This window comes from Cavia porcellus, unplaced genomic scaffold (assembly GCF_034190915.1).
Source record: "Cavia porcellus strain 051 isolate PalLab524CR breed Dunkin Hartley unplaced genomic scaffold, mCavPor4.1 scaffold_21, whole genome shotgun sequence".
In the NCBI taxonomy this organism is placed as follows: Eukaryota; Metazoa; Chordata; class Mammalia; order Rodentia; family Caviidae; genus Cavia; species Cavia porcellus.
Window position 1 is genome coordinate 26,807,238 of NW_026947504.1, and position 23,553 is coordinate 26,830,790.

Sequence of the window (23,553 nt, forward strand, 5' to 3'; positions counted from 1 at the left end):
CAATGCAATCCAGTGTTCCTCCTTCCCCTAAACTCTGTCTTTCAGAAGCACACACATAGACACAGTGAATTCAGTTCCCAGCTTAGAATAATGAGAAACCCGATGACTGGTGCCAACAACTCCTCCATGTCCTGCCTAACGAGGTAAGATGGTAAAATTTATGTGTCATATACTGCACTCAATTTTTATTTGCATAAGTTCAGTTAATTCTCAAAGTACATTGAAGCAGGTATTACTATTTCAATTTTATAAACAAACTATGACTCAGAAAAGTAAGTTGCCCAAGACACTTTCTAAATGACAGAACTGGAACCAATTCCAGTTCTCCTTGGCTCCAATATGTGGTTCTTTCCATTATTCATTCTGCTTAAATTCCACAGCAGGGCTTCTCCTCTCTACTTTGTAAACCTGTTTTAATGTACTATTCATATGCCTCCTGGGAAGGTGCTGAGTTCTCATCAGCCTTTGTACTGCCTCCTTCTAGGAGAAGCCAGAGGCAGAGGGAGGAGACGGCTGGCAGATGGATGGAAAAAGCAGAGGGAGGACTGGGGCTTCATGAAGACCAAATCCTTTCCGAAGAAATGGCTTGCATTTTGCTACATATGTGGTTTTCTAGGTGAAATTGTTTTCCTCAGTGAAGTGGAGGATGAATCCTTTTACTGATCTCACAAACATTTTGAGAACAGTGCACAAAAGCAGTCATGGGTGAGGATGAGAGGTGGAGCAGGGCAGGTCAGTAATGATGTGTCCAGTCTTTCTCAACAGTGGACACAGGGAGAGTGAAGGCTGCCTGAATAGGCCCGGCAGGGCTCCGTGTGAGACTCTGCCTCATTTTCATCAGGGCTGGAGTATGCTCAGGGCCTGTGCGTTGAAACACTCTCTGCAGCAAACATGACAGAACATTTTGAAATTCCATTCGAGTCGTCTTTTCTTTTTCTACTATCCCTTTCCTCCTGAAATTTCTTTCTTATAATATAAAGAATTGAAGAAAAAAGGTGAGGTAGCTGGAAGTGAGCAAAAGTTTTGGCAGTTGATAAGTGGGATGGAGAAATGTATGCTGATTCTGCCCGTGATTTTGCTCAGGCAATGCATCACGGTGAAGCATGTTCAGTTGCTCTGCTCTGTAAATTTGTTCTGAAGTAAAAGTACAGAAAAACCCTAACTATATATACTTAAAACACGTAAGAAATTGGCCTGTCAGCCAGACACATCATAAAGCAATGTTACTAGTTTACAGAGAACTACTTTACAAAGCCAGCCAACTTCATTCCAAGCATCTGTGGAGAAATGTTCATTCATTTGGCCTGAATGCTTTATTTTGACCATATTTGCACACTGGACATTTAAAGAATGTCTTGGAAGGCTCACACTTTATCAGTATGATGCTTCCTTCCATTCTCTTTGGGGTTCATGGGAAGGGAGCAACAAAGTTATGAAGATGAATGCAATAGCCTTGTAAATCCAAAGCCCATTTTGGCATTAGAAGAATGTCTTCTTTAAAAAGAGAGAGGAAAGAATATGTGATTAAACTTTTAAGAAATATTTGAGGTCTTCAAAATAAAATAAATACAATGGGTACATGACATTGCCTCTCTTTTGTTAGTGTAGAATCCAAACTCTTTAAATATAAGTTAGAAAAAGTTGAGGTAAGTGCTGAGCCTGAACAGAATTCTAAAATAAAAGTGGTCTCTTTTCAGTATTCTCTGTTCACTCCAGCCTGACATCCTCATATACTTTCTGGTCCTTCTTGCCTATGAAATCTTGCTTTCAGAAAGGAGATGATGGACTCATTCAGCCCCAGGTTTGTGACTAATGACTCCCTCCCAGAGCCTGGCAGAGATAATTTCCTACTGAAGATCATTCTGCTCAACTTCCTCAAATTAACACAGCTCTAATCCTTAGCCGGGCATGTGTTTCCCAAATGAACTCTGCCAGTTCCTTTGTAGCTAGTGAGATTTGTAAATTGTTCTTGAAAAGTGGGGACACAACCAGCTTCTCTTCTCTTTCTTCACTTGACTCTCAGAGCATGGAGCAGAGACACCATCTTAGACCAGATTACAGCCACGTAACCCTGCCAGGACAGGGCAGAGACCTGGATGGACTTGGGGTCCTGACAAATGTGAGCATCACCGTGAGCTCTAGAGTGCCTCAGATTTTATTCACATAAAATAAATGTCTATTTGTATTTCATTTGTTTTTTAGAGGCCACTTACATGAAAACTCAACAGTAGTTGACATTAATTGATATTGTAATAATGCTCCTTGTTTTAGCACAAAAAATTGTAACAGTAATATTTCAAATGTCAAGACCTCCTTTTCTTAAAGATAAGTGGGTTTTTGCTGTGCCATTACAGTTTTTATAAAGAGGAAAAATTCAAAACAATGTAGGAGAGCAGCAATAATTAACACATTGTTGTCATCAATGTAGTTACTCAAAGTACAAAATACAGGCATGAAATATTGTCTGAACAATGTTAGCACAAACCTTTCTTTTCAATGAGCTAAAAGATACAAATAGTATAACCATCTTAACTGTCTTGTGTATTTATTTATTTTCTCCCTTCCTCCCTTCCTTTCCTTCCTTCCCCTTTTACCCCTTTGTAGTTGCTCTTTTCTTTTGAACAGTTTCTTCCAATTTCATAATACCTGTTATATACTCTGGATCTTATTTACTCACTCAGATTCTCACACTACAGATGCAATATGATGTTTATACACATGCATCTGATTTACTTCACTTGTGAGTATCTTACACACTATATGTTGTGTTCATTTAGCTATAAAAGTCCCCAGTTTATTCTTCTTTATGATCGTAGTACTCCATTGTATAAAAAGACCACATCTTTTTTATCCATTCCTTGGTTGATGGACATGTGGGTTTTTTCTAAGCTCTAGCTATTACATATTGTGCTGCTATAAACATGAGTGCACATATATTGGTATGGTAGAATATTTTTAATCCTTTTGGGAAAATACTCAGGAGGGGAATAACTGGATCAAGTAGAACCTCTTGTCCTAGTTTTTTGAGGAATTTCCAGTGACTTCCACAGTGCTTACACCAGTCAATATTCCTACCAGCAACAGAGAAGAGTCCCCCACAGGGCTGCCAGGTCTGTTATTGGCGGTAGCCGTTTCTTCTGGAGGGAGATGGAATCTCAGTGTTGTTTTAATTTGCACTTCTCAGATGACCATTTGAGGTTAAGCATTTTTTCATATATGTAATTGTCATTTGTATTTGTTTATCTGAAAAGTGTGTATTCATGTCAGATGCCTATTTTTGTTTTGTCTTTTTTTTTTTTTTTTAATCGGTACCGGGTATCAAACTCAAGACCACACACTTGGAAGGCAGGCGCTTATGCCACTGAGCTAAATCCCAGCCCCAAGATGCCTATTTTTTGATTGAGTCTTTAAATTTGGAGTGCAAATAAGTGTGTCTTTTTTTTTTTTTAGTTTTTTGGAGCAAAAGTATCTTAAATATATTGTACATATATACTTTTCCCTAAAAATGAGAAACAAAACATTTGAAACTATAAATAATGAACCAATGGTTCTTAAAGAATTGAGTTACACCAGTTGTCTTCCTAGAGATATTTTTCAAAAAATATTTAATGATATCAATTAGTGATTTCTTACTGTTTATTTTTTTTAATTCTGTATTATTTTTACCCTTTTTTCTGGTTTGTTTTTCTTGTTAAATAAAATTTTAAAATGCAAAAAAATATTTAATATTTTTCTTTAAGAAAATAAAAATATTTTTTTCCCCTTGAACTGATAGAGGACACTGTTGTGCCAGTCATTAACTCCAGTGTAGAGACTCCCACCTCCCTAGGCGCTGAACTTTGGATCCTTCAGTGAAGCTCCACACAGCTCCTGGCCCTGCCATACCATTACTGGACGCAGGGTGTGAGTCAGGGGAGCAGGGACTCACTTCCGGTGAAGACTTCCTGCCTATGTGGGGGTGCCCTGAGCAGCTCTAGGGGCCCTCTGTATCCCTACAACAGCTGCTCTTCACTGTAGCAGCAACTGAATCCCCCTTGCAGCTTTTCCAGCATTTTTAAAAGCAAAGTCACGTGCCTTCTGCCATAGCATCATCCCTGGCCCATCTGAGTTTTTTAAGATCTGGCCTTCAGATCTGATTTTCAACTCTACCTGCACCTCTTCTGAGTTTTACTAATTTAAGCCTCTTGCCTTTAATCCTTCAGCCCAAGCAGATGAGAGCTATCATCTCCATTTAGTGGGGGTTTTTTTTACCCTGTTAATTATTAAGGTAACAACTTCATTCTTACTCCATAGTACCTTCTATTAAATTCTCTTTGTTTAAATAACTGGTATGGGTTCTGTCTCTTGACAGATAAAATTGCATTCAGAATTAAGTCATAAAAATCTGTATATTCAAGCTGCATACTATTTTACTATTGCAATAAATATATAAGGGATTTTCGAAAATAAGATACTTACCTTAATGTTCAGAATTCACTGAGATGATAAAAAAACATATTTTTGTAATGTTTATACCATCACCATACTTACAGAGCTGGAAAATATTGTTCTTCCATTTGTCACTTACTGAACTAAATCATAAGGGGAAATTTGTCATTTTAAGCATACAGCTATTGTCCCTAATTTTATATGAAACTCGTTCTCTGCTGATTACTCAACCACAAGTCACTGCGGTAAAAAGAAGAACAAAACTCCGGGATCCTGCTCCGAGACCAACTGTGTGCCGCAGGGCTGGGGAGATCGTGCCGTTCACACCAGCTGGTTGTCTGCACTAATTTCTGGGTAGTATCAGGCCCCTGGTGCCTGATTGCCTCAGCTCAACTGATGTGAGCGGACAAAAGGCCATGTGAGAACAAAAGTAGACATGCGGACCTCTGCGCTAGGACAGGAAACACTGGGATAAAGCCGTGTGACAACCGCCCTTCGATGCTTTGACAGCAAACTTACGTTGGAGAAAAGACAAGTCTACCAAATGGCGCTTGGAAAGCTGCTGTGAGAAAGAGTGGGCACAGTGTTTGAAAGGTAAAAATAGAAACACTTTCAGAAAAGCCATTTAGCCCGAGGCATGGCTCTGAGGGAATATTGGCATTCCCAGACTCACTTTAAATAGCTAATAAAAATTTCCCTTTGTTTTTCTCTCCTTCACAGTAAAAACATTTCAGACCAAGAAAAGTTGTTTCATTCAATCTAGCTATCAAATGTGGACATAACAGTCATGATGTTAGGAAAGCCATGGAAACAAACGAACAAAATACTTCTAAGTAGAGCCTTCTGGAAGGACACTTTCTGTCATTGAGAGTCATAATACCATCCTATGAAAGCTATGTTAGATCAGGCCTGTACTTTTCATTCTATTTTGAGTATTCAAATCACAGAGTTTCCAAGAGTCATGCATGCCACACAGGTGTGGCCATGTAACTGGTATGTTGACATTTGGAGTGGCAGAGAACTGGTTATGGAAACCATCAATACAATCACATTAAAGGCCTATAATGTATAGAGTTTCAAAGATTAGAGAGAAAAAAGATGTAGGGTGGAGGAGTACGTGAAAACAGGCTGTTGAGTAAAAAGTGTTAAAGGAATTTACATACCACATTTTTTCGTATTCAGGATAACTCTATCCAAGTTATTGGCCCATAGGCCAAAGATGGCCCATAAAATACATTCTTTATGGTCTGAAAGGGTTAAAAAAAAGTTTGCATTAGTTGCCCTTATTTTAAAATTGAAAGAAGTCACATAATATATGGATTTTTGGTGACATCCAACATAAGCTGATGCTATACCTAGAACAGACATGTATATCAATGGAACGAATAGACGATCCTGAGACAAGGCTGTGCGACCACAGCCATCTATTTTTACAGCAAAAATTTATGTTGGAGAAAAGACAGCCTCTTTAATAAATGGTGCTAAGAAAACTGGCTTTCCACATGCAGAACACCGAAACTAGATTCCTATCTCTTACCTTGCAATCAAATCAAGTCCAAATGAATCAGGGATCTAGATATAAGGCTGGAAACTGAAACTGCACTTTGAACCTACAGGCACAGGTGAAGAGTTCCTGACTAGGACTCCAATTATACAGGAAATAATATCAAGAATCAACAAAGGGACTACTTCAAATTAAAATCTTAATCACAGCAAAAGTAACAACCAATGGACTGGAGACAACCTAGAGAATGGTCGAAAAATTTTGTTAGCTAATCTAATAGAGAACATCCAGAATATAGAGAGCTCAACAAATTAACACCAAAAACTACTCAATTAATAAGTGAGCAAGTAGGCATGTCTCTAAAGTAGTATTAATGGCTAATTGGCATAAAATATGAATTTGATATAGTTCCATTTGTTGATTCTTTTTTTTTTTTTTTTTTTTTTTGGTCTTTTTCATTTTTTATCGGTACCGGGGATCGAACTCACGACCGCCTGCTTGCAAGGCAGGTGCTTATGCCGCTGAGCTAAATCCCCAGCCCCCTGTTTGTTGATTCTTGATATTCTTTTTAGTTAAGGACCAAACAAAGCAGGTTCTTCAGGTTTCTAAAAACAAAACTGAAGAAAGAAAGCTTGGAGCTGCCTCTAAAGGCAAACTTTTAATGGAAAAACAAATTGCTCTGATTTACAAAATTCTAGCTTGTACTTAACTTTCTAAAACGATGTTGCTACATGAAGACTTATATATGCCTTTAAATACTGAAATTCTGTTTAGTTGCCCATATACGTTACATCCTACATTACTATGAGCCAACATATGTCTACATTTTTTGTTAAAATCTTGACAAATTCCTCAGGACTATTTTGCTATGTAATTTTTCTGGACGGAGTTTAAATAATAATGAAAAACTTTTTGGTGGAATCATCCTTAGGAATGGCAAATCAGTTCTTCATGTTTCTCTGTGATACAGGTTCAGTGCACTCAGCTCCTAATTTTGATTAACCTATTACATCGGAGGGAAAAGTCCAAGGTCAAAACAATTTTAAAATGCATTGATAAGACCTGAGAGTGGCTTGTAACAAAGAATCAAGAACCTACTTTGCAACTACACTTGCTACCATGAGCCTGCAATCCCAGGACTCTGAAAGCTGAAGCAGGAGAATTGCAGCAAGCTTGAGGCCCGCCTGAGTCATTCAGTGAAACCCTGTCTCAAACAGCAAAAACCCAGCCCCCATATAACTAGTCTCCTCTTCTGTCTTATTTCATAGAGTCCTCCTGTAGCCTCAGACCTAGACTGAAACCCTAGCTCCAATGCCTAATCGTTGCGAATTTTTTTGAGACCAGGTTTTATTACAAAATCTAGACTTTGAATTTGTTGTGTAGCTCAGGCTGGTCTTGAACTCATAATCCTCCTGCCTCATCCTCCTCAGTGCGGGAATCATAGGTGTGCACCACCAGGCCTGGCTAGTTGTGGGATCTGCAGTGAGATATTTAACCTGTCTGCTTAGTTTCTTTATGTTTAGTGGAATGTGTCACTTACCTAGTAGGATAATTGTGAAGATTATAAGTAAGATAAAATGTTTAGCACGCTGATAGGTGTTGAAATAATACTTGATAAGTATGCTTGTCTTCTCCTACATATTTTGATAGTGCTGGCACATCATGCTAGCAAATGTAACTAGTTTTTTTGAAGTTACTGTCCCTTATATTAAAATGTTCTAAAGAATTCAGATGTTTCCCAAAAAAAATCAATGAATCAAAGAGTTAGTAGGTTCTTTGAAAGAATAAATAAAATTAATAATCCTCTAGCCAACCTTATTAAAAAAGGGAAGAAAAGGCTCAAATTCATGCAATAGGAATGAAAAAGGTGAAATCACTACAGACTCGGTAGAAATACAGAAGATCATCAATATCTATTTTGAAAACTTCTACTTTCATAGGTTTGATAACACAGAAGAAATAGACAGATTCCTAGAAACATACGAAGTACCAAAGCTGGGCCAAGAAGATGTAAAATTGCTGAATAATCCAACTTCTATTAATGAAATTGAAAATGTAACGAAGTCCTTACCTACAAAGAAGAGCCCAGGCCCAGACGTATTCACTGCAGAATTCTACAAGAAACAAAGAAGACTTAATGCCAACAGTCCTTAAACTCTTCAATGAAATTGAAAGGGAAGCAATAATTCCTAAGTCATTCTGGAAGCAAATATAACTCTAGTACCAAAACCTGAGAAAGACCCAACTAAAAAAGAGAATTACAGACCAATCTCCCTAATGAACACAGATGCAAAAATCCTCAATAAAATATTGACAAATAGGATGCAGCAAATTATCAAGAAAATTATACACCATGACCAAGTGGGATTCATCCCAGGCATGCAAGGATGGTTCAACATAATGTAAATCAATAAATGTAACCCACCATATCAATAAAACCAAAAGTAAGAATCACATGATCATTTCTATAGATGCAGAAAAAGCTTTTGATAAGGTCCAACATTCATTTATGATAAGAGCCTTACAGAAAATTGGACTAGATGGTCTTTACCTCAATATAACAAAGGCCATCTATGACAAACCAACAGCCAGCATCAGACTAAATGGCCAAAAATTGAAGGCCTTTACTTTAAAATCAGGCACAAGACAAGGATGTCCCTTATCACCACTCCTATTTAATATAGTACTAGAAATACTAACCAGAGCAATTAGACAAGAGAGAGAAATAAAAGGGGTAAAGATAGGAAAAGAAGTTAAATTATCATTATTTCCAGATGACATGATACTTTACATAGAAGACTCCCAAAACTCCATTGAAAGATTCTTAGATATAATAAATAAATTCAGCAATGTAGTTGGATACAAAATCAATATTCAAAAGTCAATAGCATTTCTATACACTAACAACAAAATCACTGACAGAGAAATAAGAGAAATCACAGCCTTCACACTAGCAACCAAAAAAGTGAAATATTTAGGAATTACTCTCACGAAAGAAGTGAAAGACCTATACAGGGAAAATTATAATACACTGAAAAAACAAATTCAAGAGGATCTGAGAAGTGGAAAGACAGCCCTTGCTCATGGATAAGCAGAACAAACATTGTGAAAGTGGCTCTTCTCCCAAAACTGTTATACAGATTCAATTCAATCCCAATAAAAATACCATCAACATACCTCACAGATCTAGAGAAATCACTCCTAAAATTCATCTGGAGTGAGAAGAGATCTAGAATAGCAAAGACAGTTCTAAGCAACAAAGGCAAGTCAGGAGGTATCACAATCCCTGACTTAAAGCTATACTACAGAGCAATCATAGTAAAATCAACATGGTACTGGAATAAAAACAGATCCAAAGATCAATGGAATAGATTAGAAGATAATACTACAAACACACTCAACCACCTTATCTTTGATAAGGTGGCCAAACATGCTCACTGGAAGAACAGTCTCTTTAATAAATGGTGCTGGGAAACCTGGCTCTCTACATGCTGAAAACTAAAACTAGACCCATGCCTATCTCCATGTACTAAATTAAAATCTAAATGGATCAAAGATCTGATATTAAAACAGAAACACTAAATATATTGGAAGACAAGTTGGGTAAAAACCTTGAAGACATAGGGGTAGGTAGAGAATTCATGAACAGGAATCAAACTGCATGGGAAATACTTCCCAGAATCAATAACTGGGATCATCTTTTATTAAAAAGTTTCTGCATGTCAAAAGAAATCTCCAGCAAGGTGAAAAGAAAACCCACAAACTGGGAAAAAAATTTTAGTGAACTGTCCCTCAGACAATTCTGTCTAAAACATATAAAGAATTAAAAAAATCAGACCCCCAAAATTCAAAGATCCAATCCAAAAATGGGCATCTGAGATGAATACACAATTGTCAGATGAAATACAAATGCAAATAAATACATGAAAATATGTTCATTATCATTACTCATTAGAGAAATGCAAATTAAAATCACACTGAGATTCCATCTCACTCCTGAAAGAATGGCCAGGATCAAGAAAACCACCAACAACAAATGCTGGAGAGGCTGTGGGGAAAAAGGAACTCTCCTGCACCCTTGGTGGGAGTGTAGACTGGTGCAACCATTATGGAGGTCAGTCTGGAGATTTCTCAAAAAGCTGGGACTGGAAGCCCCATTTGACCCAGCTATTCCATTTCTAGGCATGTTCCCAGAAGAACTGAAAGCATCATACCACAGTGATATATGTGCACCCATGTTTATAGCAGCACAATTTGTAATAGCCAGATCTTGGAAACAATCTAAGTGTCCAACTGAGGAATGGATAAGAAAGTTGTGATATTTTTATACAATGGAGTAATACTCAGGTATAAAAGGATCACACTGAGATTTTTGTAATAAATGGGTGCAGCTTGAGACCATACTCATAAGTGAAACAAATCGAACTCACATATATAAATACTGAAATACTGCTTCTGATCTTCTACAAGGGGAAGTGAGATGGAGTGTCCTCTAGTTCTGCTCAGACTTCTAAAGTAACTCAAGCAAGAAATCTCTAAGAAGTCAGGACTGAATAATCAGTGTGAGTAATGCCTGACTGCTAAGTTTTCACTCAGTAGAAATAAAAGCAACTCAGTTCAGAAGTTCTTTTACTCCCCCAACCCCATCTTTCAAAACTTTCACGAGACATAACCTTTTAATCATTTTGGTATCTGGACTGGAGAACAAAGTTGGCTCTTTGACTAGGAATTCTCCTAAAACAGGTGGTCCCTGTGCTCCCTGAAGGTTAATTCCCTGTATTTTCTTGTGCATGTATCCTTCTAATAGGTGCCCTACTGTCCAAAGACACTGGGACTGGATTCATGGAGTGATTATGTGCAGGACCATGCCCTCTGCGAGTGGAGCCCAGAATAAATATTGGGAGGCCTAACTTTTGCATTCCCATCACAGTCACCAGTGTACTCATTAGAGGTATTTCCAAGTAACCCGACATCTCCACTCAGAAGTTGGCAGGCTAATTTTTGAAATATGTTTACTTCAATTCTGTATCTGTATGGCTTGTGTGTCTCCATGAATAGGGAATCCTACTCCTGTCACATAGAGAAAGGCACACATATCCTTTTCATCATGGTAAGAAGTCTGGAGGGAATCAACAGCTCTGCACCAATGCTGCTGTGAGTGACATTGGCCTTTCCCCCAGGGCTGCCAACACTGCATTAGTATGGTGTGATTTGAAATACATCATTCTACTCTGTTCATGCAGAGCAGACAGACCAACCTTGTGATCTTCAACCTTATCGTCTAGTACAAGCTCTTCACCTGCGTGTCTAGGACTACCTGTGAGCAGCGCATCTCTCAAGGGAACTTTTCAGAAAACTTCATCGGTCTAACCCATGAGACGTTAAAAATGGCACTGGAAACCTGTTCCCTTCTTTCCCCTGTTCTACTTTTTCTGACTACTTAGGCCCAAAAGTCTGAGCCAAAAAGGCTGCCCTACTTCTCAAGGCTGTCCCACAAAATGATAAAGATGCCAGATAACTCCGAAGCTGCCTAAAAGCATCTCCTTTCTCCCTCTTAAAAAATAATTTCACTCTTTCCCATCCTAAAGTACAGATGAGGAGCACTGACTCAAGTCCTTATTTGCTTTCAGTGGGCTTTGACACTGCTCAGTGTTTTCTTTTTAAAGAGTCACTGCTCTTTTTTTCCAGTTGTCTACTTTAATCTCCGTTTAAGCACTATAAACTGGTTTTCATTTACATGTTCACATTCATGTGTCATTTTTCTAATTCTTCTGTCAGAAGCTTATGATTCTATAATTATATGAGAAAAAATACATAAGTGAACTTTCTCAAGGCATGAGATCAGTACTTTTTACTATTTATCAATATCACTTTTCCTAAGAATCTGTGTTGAAAATTTTATTTGGGAACATGTTATCACTGATATATATCCTAATAGTTAATATAATTAAATTCCATTTAATATATAGTTTTATATAGAAATTAGTCTAATTGATTAGAGAAATGTGGTTTTAATTTGTTTATTGAATTTTATGTGTTTCATATATAAGATGGTTCACTTGGAAATAAAACAACCCAAGTTTCATGTTATTTTAATATAATATATTCATTCAATATTTTGAGATAAAACCCCATGAACTTTTCCTAATGCTATAAAAGTTAACTTTATTACACATTTGTGATTTTAAATGAGTCACAACGGTCTTTTACTGCATATAGTCTCACTGTCTATAGGTTTATACATATTCTGTCCCACAATGAATATGTATTATTGACTAACAATAAGCTGGAATTAGATTAAGATATTGCGTGAGTATTCTGTTTTCAATTACAGATACACACACACACACACACACACGCACACGCGCGCGCGCGCGCGCGCGCATGCACACACCTGTCTGTAACTTCCTCTTCATATTTCTTTTAGGTAGAGTGAATGTACAGATAATCACTATGTCTTCACTTGGCAGTTCATGCCAGGATGCCCGTTTATCTAACACTTACTTGGTCATTATATGCTAGACTGTAACTATGTCAGTTGGTACTGAGGACATTTGGTGAGAGAAAATATGCCTGAAAACTAGGTGTTGAGTCTTTTCCCAGTTATTTATTTCTTCAACCTCCAATCGTGTAACTGCACACTTTGCAATTTGTTTCTTTTAAGGTAACTTACTAAATTATCTTTCTGATCATATCTTTTCACTTGGGGAAAAGTCACACTGGTGGTGAAGTCAGGCTGTGAGGATAATGAGGATTTTTGCTTTTGCTTTTATGTTTGCAGCTAGACGTTCATTTAGTCTTGTGTGTGCATTCAGTCTTGTGTGCTTGGGTGTGACAGATAGGGTCAAGAAAAAGCAAACAGGAAAAAAGGAAAAGCTTCCCTCCCACTAAAAATGCTGAGCAAATCCTTGTCCCCGAGGTGACTGGCTACTAAGCACCTGCAGAAATCCAGCCAGCTCCTTACACTTTCTCACTGTTCGCTTCACGGCCTCTCTTTTTTCTTCTTTTGAATCTCAGTAAACCTCCCTTCCCATGTTCTCTCCTCCTAGTCTTCAGTATACTCCCTGACGTTGGATAACCTGCTATGACTCTGCAGTGACGCATGTGAGAACAGCTCCACGCCTGTCCTTGAAGTGGTCATTTATTGTCTGGGGACGTGTGCCTGCAGTCACAGGTCTGCTGTGGCTAGGGAGGTTGGCCCTACCTCATCATGACTGTGTCAACCACGGTAGGAAAATGACCCCTTTAATCAGAGCAATCACATTAAACCCCCAATTACAATCAGGACCTTCACTGTTGTCCCAACACCCAAACTGCCGACTGGGAAGGGAGTCTGTAACTGGGGCCTTCCCCTAAATCTCTGCTTCAGTCTCCCTTTTCTGCTTTGTGCTTTAATCATTTCACAGCTCATTTTCTCAGAGGAGGCAAACTCTTGCTCTGGGGTAGGCTGGGGGAGGCCTGGAAACCAGCGCCACACTTTGATCTCCACATTGTATACAATCTTCCCTTCCCCTCTGCTTGTCTTTTTTTTTTTTTTAATCTCATCCTCTACGAGCCTGTTTAAATGTTATCAGTTCAGAGATCTTTTTTCTCCTCTTTTCCTAGCAGTTTTCACTTTCTTTTGAACATACACAATCACTCTTGCACACACTCACAGACACACATATAAACGTATAAGTGTGCCCCTCTACCACTCTCAGTTACATTCGGGGACTCTGCTGCTTATGTTCTTCACTGCACTTACTGAACAGTTTGGAATTATGTTTGTATGTGTGTTGTTTGTCTCATTCACGTGGAGGGAACTTCTAAGTGATTAAAGACATGTTGCTTTCTACATAGTTATGTCCCTAGCACATAGCCCACTGCCAGACACATTAGGATGCTAATAAAACACACTAAATATTGAATCAGATTAGTATGATTTTATATTAAACTTTTCAACAAAAATTAACACACCTATTTTAATAGAAGAATAAAAACGTAAAAACTTTTAGAAAGGAAAGGTTCCTTTTTCATTCCTCTTTATGATATTAGCTGAAGGAATGAATTGGTATTTTAATGATATTATAACTTTAGCTGTGTAACCATACTTAATTCAAAAGACAGGAGGACCCAGCCAAGGACTGTGCACTGGGCCAAGCGCTATGCCTCATGGTAAAGATGTTCAGCAAGCAATGAGCACCAGGTCAGATGGCCAGGCTCCTCCAAGAACTGGGGAGGGAAGGGCATAACAAAGGAGACCATGCAACTCACTTTCAGGTGAAGCAGGGGCTCTGTATCTTTAGGCAAAAAGAGAAGAATTGAGTTTATTCATATATTGTCTCTCTTGACTACTTGTCTCTCTATTGTCTCTCTGTTGACTTTCAAAGCTTAAATTCCTTGGAAGTCATTTCCCTTCAGAGGACACCCTCAAAGCCTAGGCACCCAGGGAAATATTAATGACTTTAAATATTAATGAATGATTTGAGAAAGATATCTCATCAGAATTCCTTGAACATCAGAAACAGAGTTCACAATGAACCATCAGCCATTCTGGTTAGCTGTCCATCTCTTTTTGTAAATAAAGTTTTATTGGAGCACAGCTATGCTTTATTCATTAACATATATGGGTTTTGGTTACTTTTCCACCATAAAGAAAGAGTGTTTGGCCTATAAGCCTAAATTATATATTATTTGTACATATATGAGAAAAATTCTAATCCCCAGAATTTTAAACAGGAATTGAAATGTACAAATGGGATCCCATTTTAACACTGAAATATCAATTATTGATCAAGGTGAGTTTTAAGTCACCCTCAACGCAGCCTGAATCCTGTTATGTTTTGCTTGCACACAACTGGAGCTGGTCATCATTTTTAACCTACTGAAACACAGTTCTTCATATTTCCCTCTTTACTGCTCCCCACATGGTACATTTCTATTGCCACTTGACAATGTATCATTCTGTGTTTTTAAAGACTCTACAGGAATATCACCACTTCCTCCGAAAGGGTTCAGGAATTGTGCATTTTCTAGCATTTACAACTTATTTCTAGAATTGCATATGCTTCTGAAAATATATTATTTACCAGAGAGTTTGGGGAAATAATTTGAAATAGTATTATATGCTCATTTAAATTATGTAGACTCTGGGAAGAGGCAATCATATTAAGCTTCAGTTCCTAAACAAATTTCTCATAGAAAAATATATGAGATTCAAATTCTAAAATAAGCTATAAAATGTAACTATAAAAGTGATTGTTTATATTTTCAGGCTCAAAATACATTTTATGATATTTTATGGCAGTGATATCAAACCTGGGAACAGGTAGGAAATATTTTTTCCTAGGAAACATTAGGGTTTTGATGATTTTTGTCTCAGTTTATAAGACTATATGAAGCATTTAACCTGATACCTTTTTTCTCATTTCTCTAGTTGTGAGAAATACAGTGTCAAATAAGCAAACATGTGCATATTATAATGTATTCTTTTAAATTAACATGTCCTGAAGGAAATTTTATGCCAGGAAATTTTTCTTCCCCCAATTCCTGTCTACAACATCATCTTAAATATAATACTTAATAATTACTGGATAGATTAAAAGTCTAAGACATTATGTTTAAATGGTTCAAAAGACATACTTTGCATTGGGATTATGATTCTTGAATAAATTTATGAATACATATTTGTCTTTCTCTTAACACAGAACCATTTAAAATCAGGTTACTGCCTAGAGAAATATTTGAGCAACATGCAAGGAAAAATGCCCAGCCTGATTCAAATCTTTGCATATGGTTCCACTGGCAAGCAGCTATGGAAGGATTCGCTTTCCATGTTTGTTCTGAATATTTGTTTTGAATACTTGCTTCATTACGTGTAAGCCAGAGTATGTTGCCTTATGAAGTAAAACAGAGTTTATAAATATATATATATAGTAAACTCAAATATGTGGTGAGTTTCTTTCTTTATGAAGATGCCTAAACAATTCAATAGAGAAAGGGAAATCTTTGTAACTTGTAACAGTGAAACAACCAAATATGCCAAGAAGAAAATTAATACCATCCCTCCACTTTCACCACAAAAAATTAACCCAAATTGAGTCATAGAGTTAAATACAAAAGCTAAAGCTACAAATATTCCAGAAAAAAGCTTAAGAAAATACCTTCATGATCTTAATATTTGCAAAGATTTCTTTGAAAAACATGAGAAATATTACACATAAAAACATTATAAATTATGCTAGATATTTTTGCTCTTTAGAAAACACTGTTAAGAAAATTAAAAGGCAAGCCACAGATTGGAACAAAAGACTCTCAAGATAAATATTTAAAAGTGAATATATGTTATATATATATATATATATATACACATATGTATAAAAATAAAACACTGCAATCTTTTGAATATGATTATCAGTAACAAAAACTTATGAAATAATATTCAACATTACTCATTGTTAGTCATTAGCAACATGGGAATGAGAGTTCAGAGGTATTATTAGCTACCTATGCTAGAATGGTTACAGCGAAAGGATCACCAATACAAGTGTTTCTGGTAGGAATGTGAAATGTTACAACTACTATTTGTTAGTTTCTCATCAAGTTAAAGATTCATCTACTCAAATAGCATGGGCATTCTAAATAATTACCTAAGAGAAATGAAAGTATGTTCACAAATTATCATATGTGAATGTTTGTAATAGCTTTACTCATAATAGTGAAAAATTGGAAGCCAGGCGAGGTGGCACATGCCTGTAATCCCAGCACTCAGGAGGCTGAGGCAGGAGGATGCTGTGAGTTTGAGGCCAGCCTGGGTTACAAATTGAGTTTAAGGCCAGGCTGAACAGCACAGCAAAGTTCTGTCTCAAATAGACAAAAAAAAAAAAAAAAGAAAGAAAGAAACAACATAAATATATATCAACAAGTAAATGGTTCAAAATTAATTACGGCATATTCATATAGAGTTTTGCACCATCATGAAAATGAACAGACTTCTTATATACAGAATAATATGTACTCTCCCCAAAATATGAATGTGAAAATATTAGATGCTAAGGAGTTGATACTAAATCACTCCATTTATACAAAACTGTAGTATAGGCAAAGCTAATCTGTAGTGGCAAAAAAAATTAGATCAGTGCTTGCTTGGTGAGCAGGTGTGGAATGGAGAATTGATTTCGAAAGTGAGTGAGCATGATTACGTAATGACATCTTTGGTGATTACATGAAGCTAATCATTTGTCCAACTCATTGAGTTGTACATTTAAGATGGATGAGTGCCTTTTGTTGTAGGTTGTTTTAGTTACTTTTCTTATTGCTGAAATAAGATACCCAACAGCCACAAATGAAGGGAGGAAAGTCCATTGTCAGTTGCCCTGAAATCGGGGGTGGGTGACACAGCAGACAGGAATCACAGAGGACAAACAGTTCATGGTAGGCAGAAGGTAGCAAATTGAACCAGGAACAACACAAGCCTCTTTGTGTCCCTTATATTGCACACACGGTACAGGATTAAGGCAGTGCCAAACCAATCAGAGGGTTAATTAGGTAACCACACTGCATTCCCTTAATGCCAGTGCCCTTGATCCTAGCTCTACACTATGGATCTAGCTCAGCATCACATGCTTTAGATTCAGCCACCTCTGAAAAAGCCCTACCTATGACCACATGAGGCTTTGGGAGAACATCTAGGCTGAAACCATAACATCTGTGAATTACAAATTCATGACAAGAGTAAAAGAAAAATATTTAAAATAGGCAAAAGGTATGAACAGATAGTGAAAAAGATATACAAATCTCCATGAAGTCAATATAAAATTCCTCCACATAATTAGTCTTCAGTAAATGCAAATTATTACCATAGTGACATATCATGTATCTATACTGTTACCTGTCAATTTTATTTCTAGGTCTGCAGCAAAGATAAGTGATCTATATCTACCAAAAGACATGCAAGGCTCTTTTTCAGACTCCACGTGTAGGTGGTGTATGGCATTTGTCTTTCTATATCTCATCTATTTTACTTAGCATAATATCCTCTAGGTTCATCCATGCTGCTACAAACGAAAAAAAAAACTATCTCTTATATGAACTGGATATATATATATATATATATATATATATATATATATATCACGATTTCTTTATCTATCTTTTGATAGACACTTGGACCGCTTAGGTAATATCTTGGCTGTTAAATACTGCTGCAATGAACAATCCAGGGCAGATGCCTCTGCAATGTACTGATTTTGTTGTCTTTGAATATAAATCAGAAGTGGGATTGATATATCACAAAATAATCTTATTTTTAATTTTCTGAGGAACCTCTTTACTTAGGAGCTCCCATCTTTTTATAAGAGCCTTTTTAAAAGGTTACAAGTGATAACTTGTTGGTCTTGATTTTCATTTCCTTGATGATTAGTAATGTCAATTATCTTTTCTATACTTGTGGGCCATTTGAGTAGAAGGTCATTTGAGAAGTGGTTGGAGCTAAAGGGAAAACATTTGCCAAGGGTATGGGCTTTCAGCTATAAGATAATTACTTGGAGACCTAGTATGCAGCATAATGATTATAGTTAATGTTAATATATTGTCTACTTGAAATTTTTTGAGACTAAATGAGAGAATCACAAGTGTTCTTTTTAAAGAGGGAAAGAGAAAAGGAGAGAGAGGAGAGAAATAAAGAAAGAATTAGTAAAAGAAGGAGAGGGAGAGGGAAGGAGGGAAGAAAGAAAGGAAAAGTAAAAAGATAACCGTGTGAAGTGACATTTTAATCAGGTTGATTGTATGATCAATTCACAACATGTACATGTATAAAAGTATTTCACTGCATTCCCTAGATAAGTGCAATTTTGTCAAAAAATACCGAGAAAGCCAGAAAAACAAAATTTAAAAATGCAATTGGGAAGAAAACAAGACTTGTGTCAGAATATTTATAGCTGCTTAGTTATAGGAAGAAAAGACACCAAATGCCAATCACGAGAATAGATAAATGTGAAATAATTACATCATGCAAGCACACTAATTCATAAAAGAATTGTGACCTTAATATGCAAAGCAATGTGGAAAAACATCAAACACTACTCTGAGTCAAAAAAGTCAAATCATATATTTTGTGATTCCTGTAGTCATAGGTGGGGCTTTTCAGAGGTGGCTGGATCTAGCGTGTGTGACGCTGGGATTGATTCATGGTGCAGTGCGAGGCTTAAAAGCGCTAGGATTTAGGATGTGAGTGCTACCCACTCAAGGCAGGAAGCTTGGATAAGCTATAAGGGGCAGAACGAGGCTTGCAGACCCCTTGCTTGCTTTGTTTCCCTTTGCCTTCCATGAACTGTTTCTCCTCGGTGATGCCCCTCTGCCATGAGGTCTGCCTTGAGGCAGCCTATGATGGACCGAAACCTCTACAAGCTGGACTAAAGAAACCTTTGCTCCTTTAATTTACATGTTGGGTATTTTGTGTCAGCAACTAGTAAAAATAATTAAGACAATTTTTACTTATGTTAATTTCATGGATGGCCAAATTATTCTTTGGTGATAGAAAAAATCAGAACAATATAGGAAGACTGACTGAAAAGGATATGAGGAAGCTATTCAGGTTGATATAAATGTTATATGCCTTGATTGAGGTGAAGGTTGTATTAAGCGCACGGATTTTCATAACTTGAAATATATGAACTTAAGATTTGTTAAACTTCACTCCATTGTAGATTTTATCTCAGTTAATTAAAAAACTAGCCTACTCAACTAAGCTAATTATCATCTTTAATCACTCTTTTGCTTTCATAGATAATCTATCCAATAGACCTTTTATTAGATTGATGTTAAAAGCCTGTTTACTTTTCTTTGAAGGCAATTATTTAAAGCATTATCCCTTTAAATGAAATTTGATTATCTTTTGGCCATTAGAATATTTAATCCATAGTTTACCCATCATTACTGCACTACGCAGTAAAATAAAATGATATCATTTAGGGCAATTGAAACTTTTCCTTAAGGTCTAATTATTTTTATTTTCTACAGTAAAGAAATATTTATTGCAGACTAACGAGAAGGAAGTGGAAGACAAGAAGAATATCTAAAATAAGCAGTTGTTAGTTAAAAGAGAACATCTGAGCACCTTACCTTGTAGCATTTGTGCGTCCCCTCTCTGTTCCGCTTTGGCTATGGCATGCCAAGCCCTTTTGACTATTCAGGGAGAAGGCTGGTAGAAACAGGAGCAGAATAGTTGGGAGCTCAAAAACTTACATGCCCTCTTGTGGGAGTCTGTGTTAGTATGTATGATTTCTGGGCAACCAGAACTCCAGCCTCCGTTGCCTAGAGGTAGCCTGGCAACCAGTCAACAAAAGGGATGGCACGGAGTTCTCCATGAACCAGAGAAACCCAATACTGAGGTGAAGAAATCAGAAACATATGGCAAAATAGATGTGAACCCCGGCTTTCTGTGAGGTTGGCTCCAGGAACTTTACTAAGGGATTTCTCCAACAAGGAGAGACATTAACTGATGTCATGAGGTTCTCCTTGGTTGTAGGAATGGAGTGGAAACATATTTTTTTGTTTTGTTTTGAGACAATGTCTCACTCTGTAGTTCAGGCTGACCTTGAACTTACGATGTAGGCTGGCCTCAAACTCACAGCGGTCCTCCTACCTCAGCCTTCCTCCCAAGTGCTGGGACTACCGGCATGCACCACCACACCTGGTCACAATTAGCTTTTTTAAGAAAAAAACTCCCAATACTTACTGATTACCGATCTTTTGTAGGCACTTTACAAAGTGTCTACACTTTGTTTTATGTAAGAGTAGCAACTTTCCTAGAACAGGAACACTGGTACTCCAAATAGTTCTCAAAGGATATTTACTCTCAAATGCATGCATCAACCCACTGTAGAAGTTGTGCTTAGTTTATTTCTAACAGGTCCTAAAACAGAGAACACTTTCAAGATAAACATTTGAAAATGTAATACTGGTTTTTTATGCGTTCATATTAAAAACACTCTGACATTTAAGAATTGCGGTAAAATAACCCTGGAAATGGTCTGTAAGTATGGAAGCTCATAAGGCAATATGGCTTGTAACCGTCACCATGGGGAAGTGCACAATATATTCGCTAAAGGTAAGCTGCACAGTGGGGTCCACAGTCCAGATGATAGCTGCTCTCCACAATCTGTGAGAAACCAGGCCTCCCAAGAGGAGAGGAGCACAAACTCTACTGCAAGCTATGCCTTCCAGATATCTAGGTTGTGAGCTCCTTTGAACAATTCCTATCTCCCCATGGAGAAACTGTCTTCCATGAAACTGGCTCCTGGTGCCAAAAAAATTGGCAATCGTTGCTACAAAACACAATAATAGGATCTCATTAAATTGTGTGAGGATGGTGTGTGTGTGTGAGCATGTTGATGTATATGTGAGCATACTCTGTGTGTGTGAGCATGCTGGTGTGCATATGTGTGTGTGAGTATGCTGATGTGTGTCAGCATGCTGTTTGTGTGTGAGCATGCTTGTGTGTGTATGTGTACATGATGTTGTGTGTATATGTGTTTATGTGTAGACACATGCACACACATACTTCACTCCCAAAGCATACCACAAAATTACCAGTGGTTATATATGTGTTATCTATGTGTGTTATATATGTTATCTAAGGATAAGGAATACATTATTGAAAGTTTCTTAGGGTACAGATGAGGAAAACAGAAAACCTTACTCCCTAATGTTCCAAAACCCTGCCCCTTGTGCCATGGATGATTTAGAGTATGTAGAAATTTCACAGGACTGTTAATACTGTCCAAGTGACATTGGACCACATAGTTTGGAGACCCTCCTGGGCAATCGAGTTGCACATACTAACTTGCTTTGGTGTGAAAATGAGCAGAGTATGCACTACAGAGATTTAAAGATAGTCCTTTTATGTTATTACATGAAGCATTTCTAATTTGAATGTCTTTTTCTCCAACCAATCATAAAGATACCATAAATATAATAATACATGACTAGAATGACATAAGAGTTGTTATATTAGTGACTAAATATTGAATGGGACAAGAAAACAGTTTACATTTGTCATTTTACTAATAGTTAACTAATAGTATTTGTCATGTTACACAAATTGCATGCTTTTTCAGGCCAATTATGAGCTAAATGAGATATTTCTCTAAAGATGTTGGCCAATAAAAAATATCCCAAACACCCACCCACCCACACACACACACACTATTCAGTGCAACGACAGGCTATTTGTGCCAAAGGCAGAAGGACGGGAAATGCTGGCCTGGGACAGGACAACTTCAGGAAACATTGTGAAATCAGGTATGTCTTTGCTAAAATAGGGCAAAGAAGTTCTTTATCCTGAGCAGGACTACAGTTTTTAAGAAACCCAAGAATAACAGGTTATAGCAGTTGTTTAGCTGTGAGTTAAAGACTGCTTTCCCACATTCATCCAAACAGCTTTTAAAACTGCTGGAGAGCTATTCATTTTTTTCCCCAAATTTTGGACTTACTTGAAGATTCATGTGTAAGTAGTTTTATTTTACACTGAATTCCTTTGGTCTTCCAGTTTATTTCATCTCACAAAATAGGTTTTCCTAGGCTCTCATGTCTCTCTCCCTCTCCTTTCTCTATCTTTATTTTGTAAGGGACCAAAGCTTTTAAGCTGTTTTATATTGGGAGAGGAGGGAAGCAATCAAGCACAGAGGCATCTTGGGCACCAAATAACTCTTACAACACACAAACTCCTTATTACTTAAGTGTAAATGAAGCATAAACATATGAATTCTATTTCCCATAAACCACACAGGGTCCTCAACAATCAAGGGAGAGTGTGCTCTGCACAATGTGTTTTGTTTGGTTGAACCAAAAACACCTGAAAAATACATCTAGGTTGACGAATCCAAAATGTATACCCATCCCTATGGATAACATGGGTGGTTGGAACCCTTGATTTATGGTGCCAGCTGAACTGCTTACATCTGTTGAGTAGGCAACCAACAACCAGTGTGAGCCTCAAGATAAGCTTGTTCTTGTGTTTCTCTGGGCCCAGACACTTAAGCAAGGATCAAAGACACTGAAGCCTTTGCATAAACAAAGCTGCTCTGCTTTACTGTTGCTAGAGACTTGCTCACCTGAAAGACTTGCAAGTTATCTCAAATTATTTGATAACCCATCGTGTTTGTGTTAATGTGGGATGATGCTAGCTTTTACCAATAATCTAGATCCGATCCCTTGTACCAATAAACCACCACAATGAGCTCTGGTTTATTTTCCCTTCATAAACCACTGCTATTGTCCCTATGCACATGCCCCTGACTTTTTTGTTAAGGAATAAATTGCTGTGATTTTATGGAGCGGGAAGATGCTTTCTCCTGGCTGGTATTTCTGACCATCTCATGTCTATTCACTGAATCACACTCCACATGATACTGATAATTCTTTCAAGTTCATTTAACCTTGGCAGTGACTACATCTTGTGTGAAGGATTTTTAATAGCAGCAGAAACTCAAATAGGATGTTTGGGAAACTTGGCAAAATAGGTCCACTGGGGCTCTTGTTCTGTTCTACCCAATTATTATTAATGCCATTCCTATCACCCAGCTCAGAAACAGTACCAGCCATTCACATCTGGTTCTCAAATCCTTTGATGATCTGTGTGT

At 37.3% G+C, this 23,553-nt stretch overlaps 1 protein-coding gene across 4 annotated transcripts in view; it reads right to left on the reverse strand.

Annotated features, from left to right (window-relative positions):
- Positions 1-20,191, reverse strand: part of Znf475 (zinc finger protein 475) — a 46,274-nt gene extending 26,083 nt beyond the window's left edge. For 3 of the 4 annotated variants that reach the window (XM_063232454.1, XM_063232452.1, XM_063232453.1), the window contains exon 1: positions 20,033-20,191. The gene's annotated coding sequence lies outside the window, so the exon portion shown is untranslated. Of the gene's footprint in view, positions 1-5,591; positions 5,676-20,032 lie in introns of all 4 variants that reach the window. The other variant, XM_003477378.3, reaches the window with a different exon arrangement.
- Between the last annotated feature and the right edge of the window lie 3,362 nt (positions 20,192-23,553).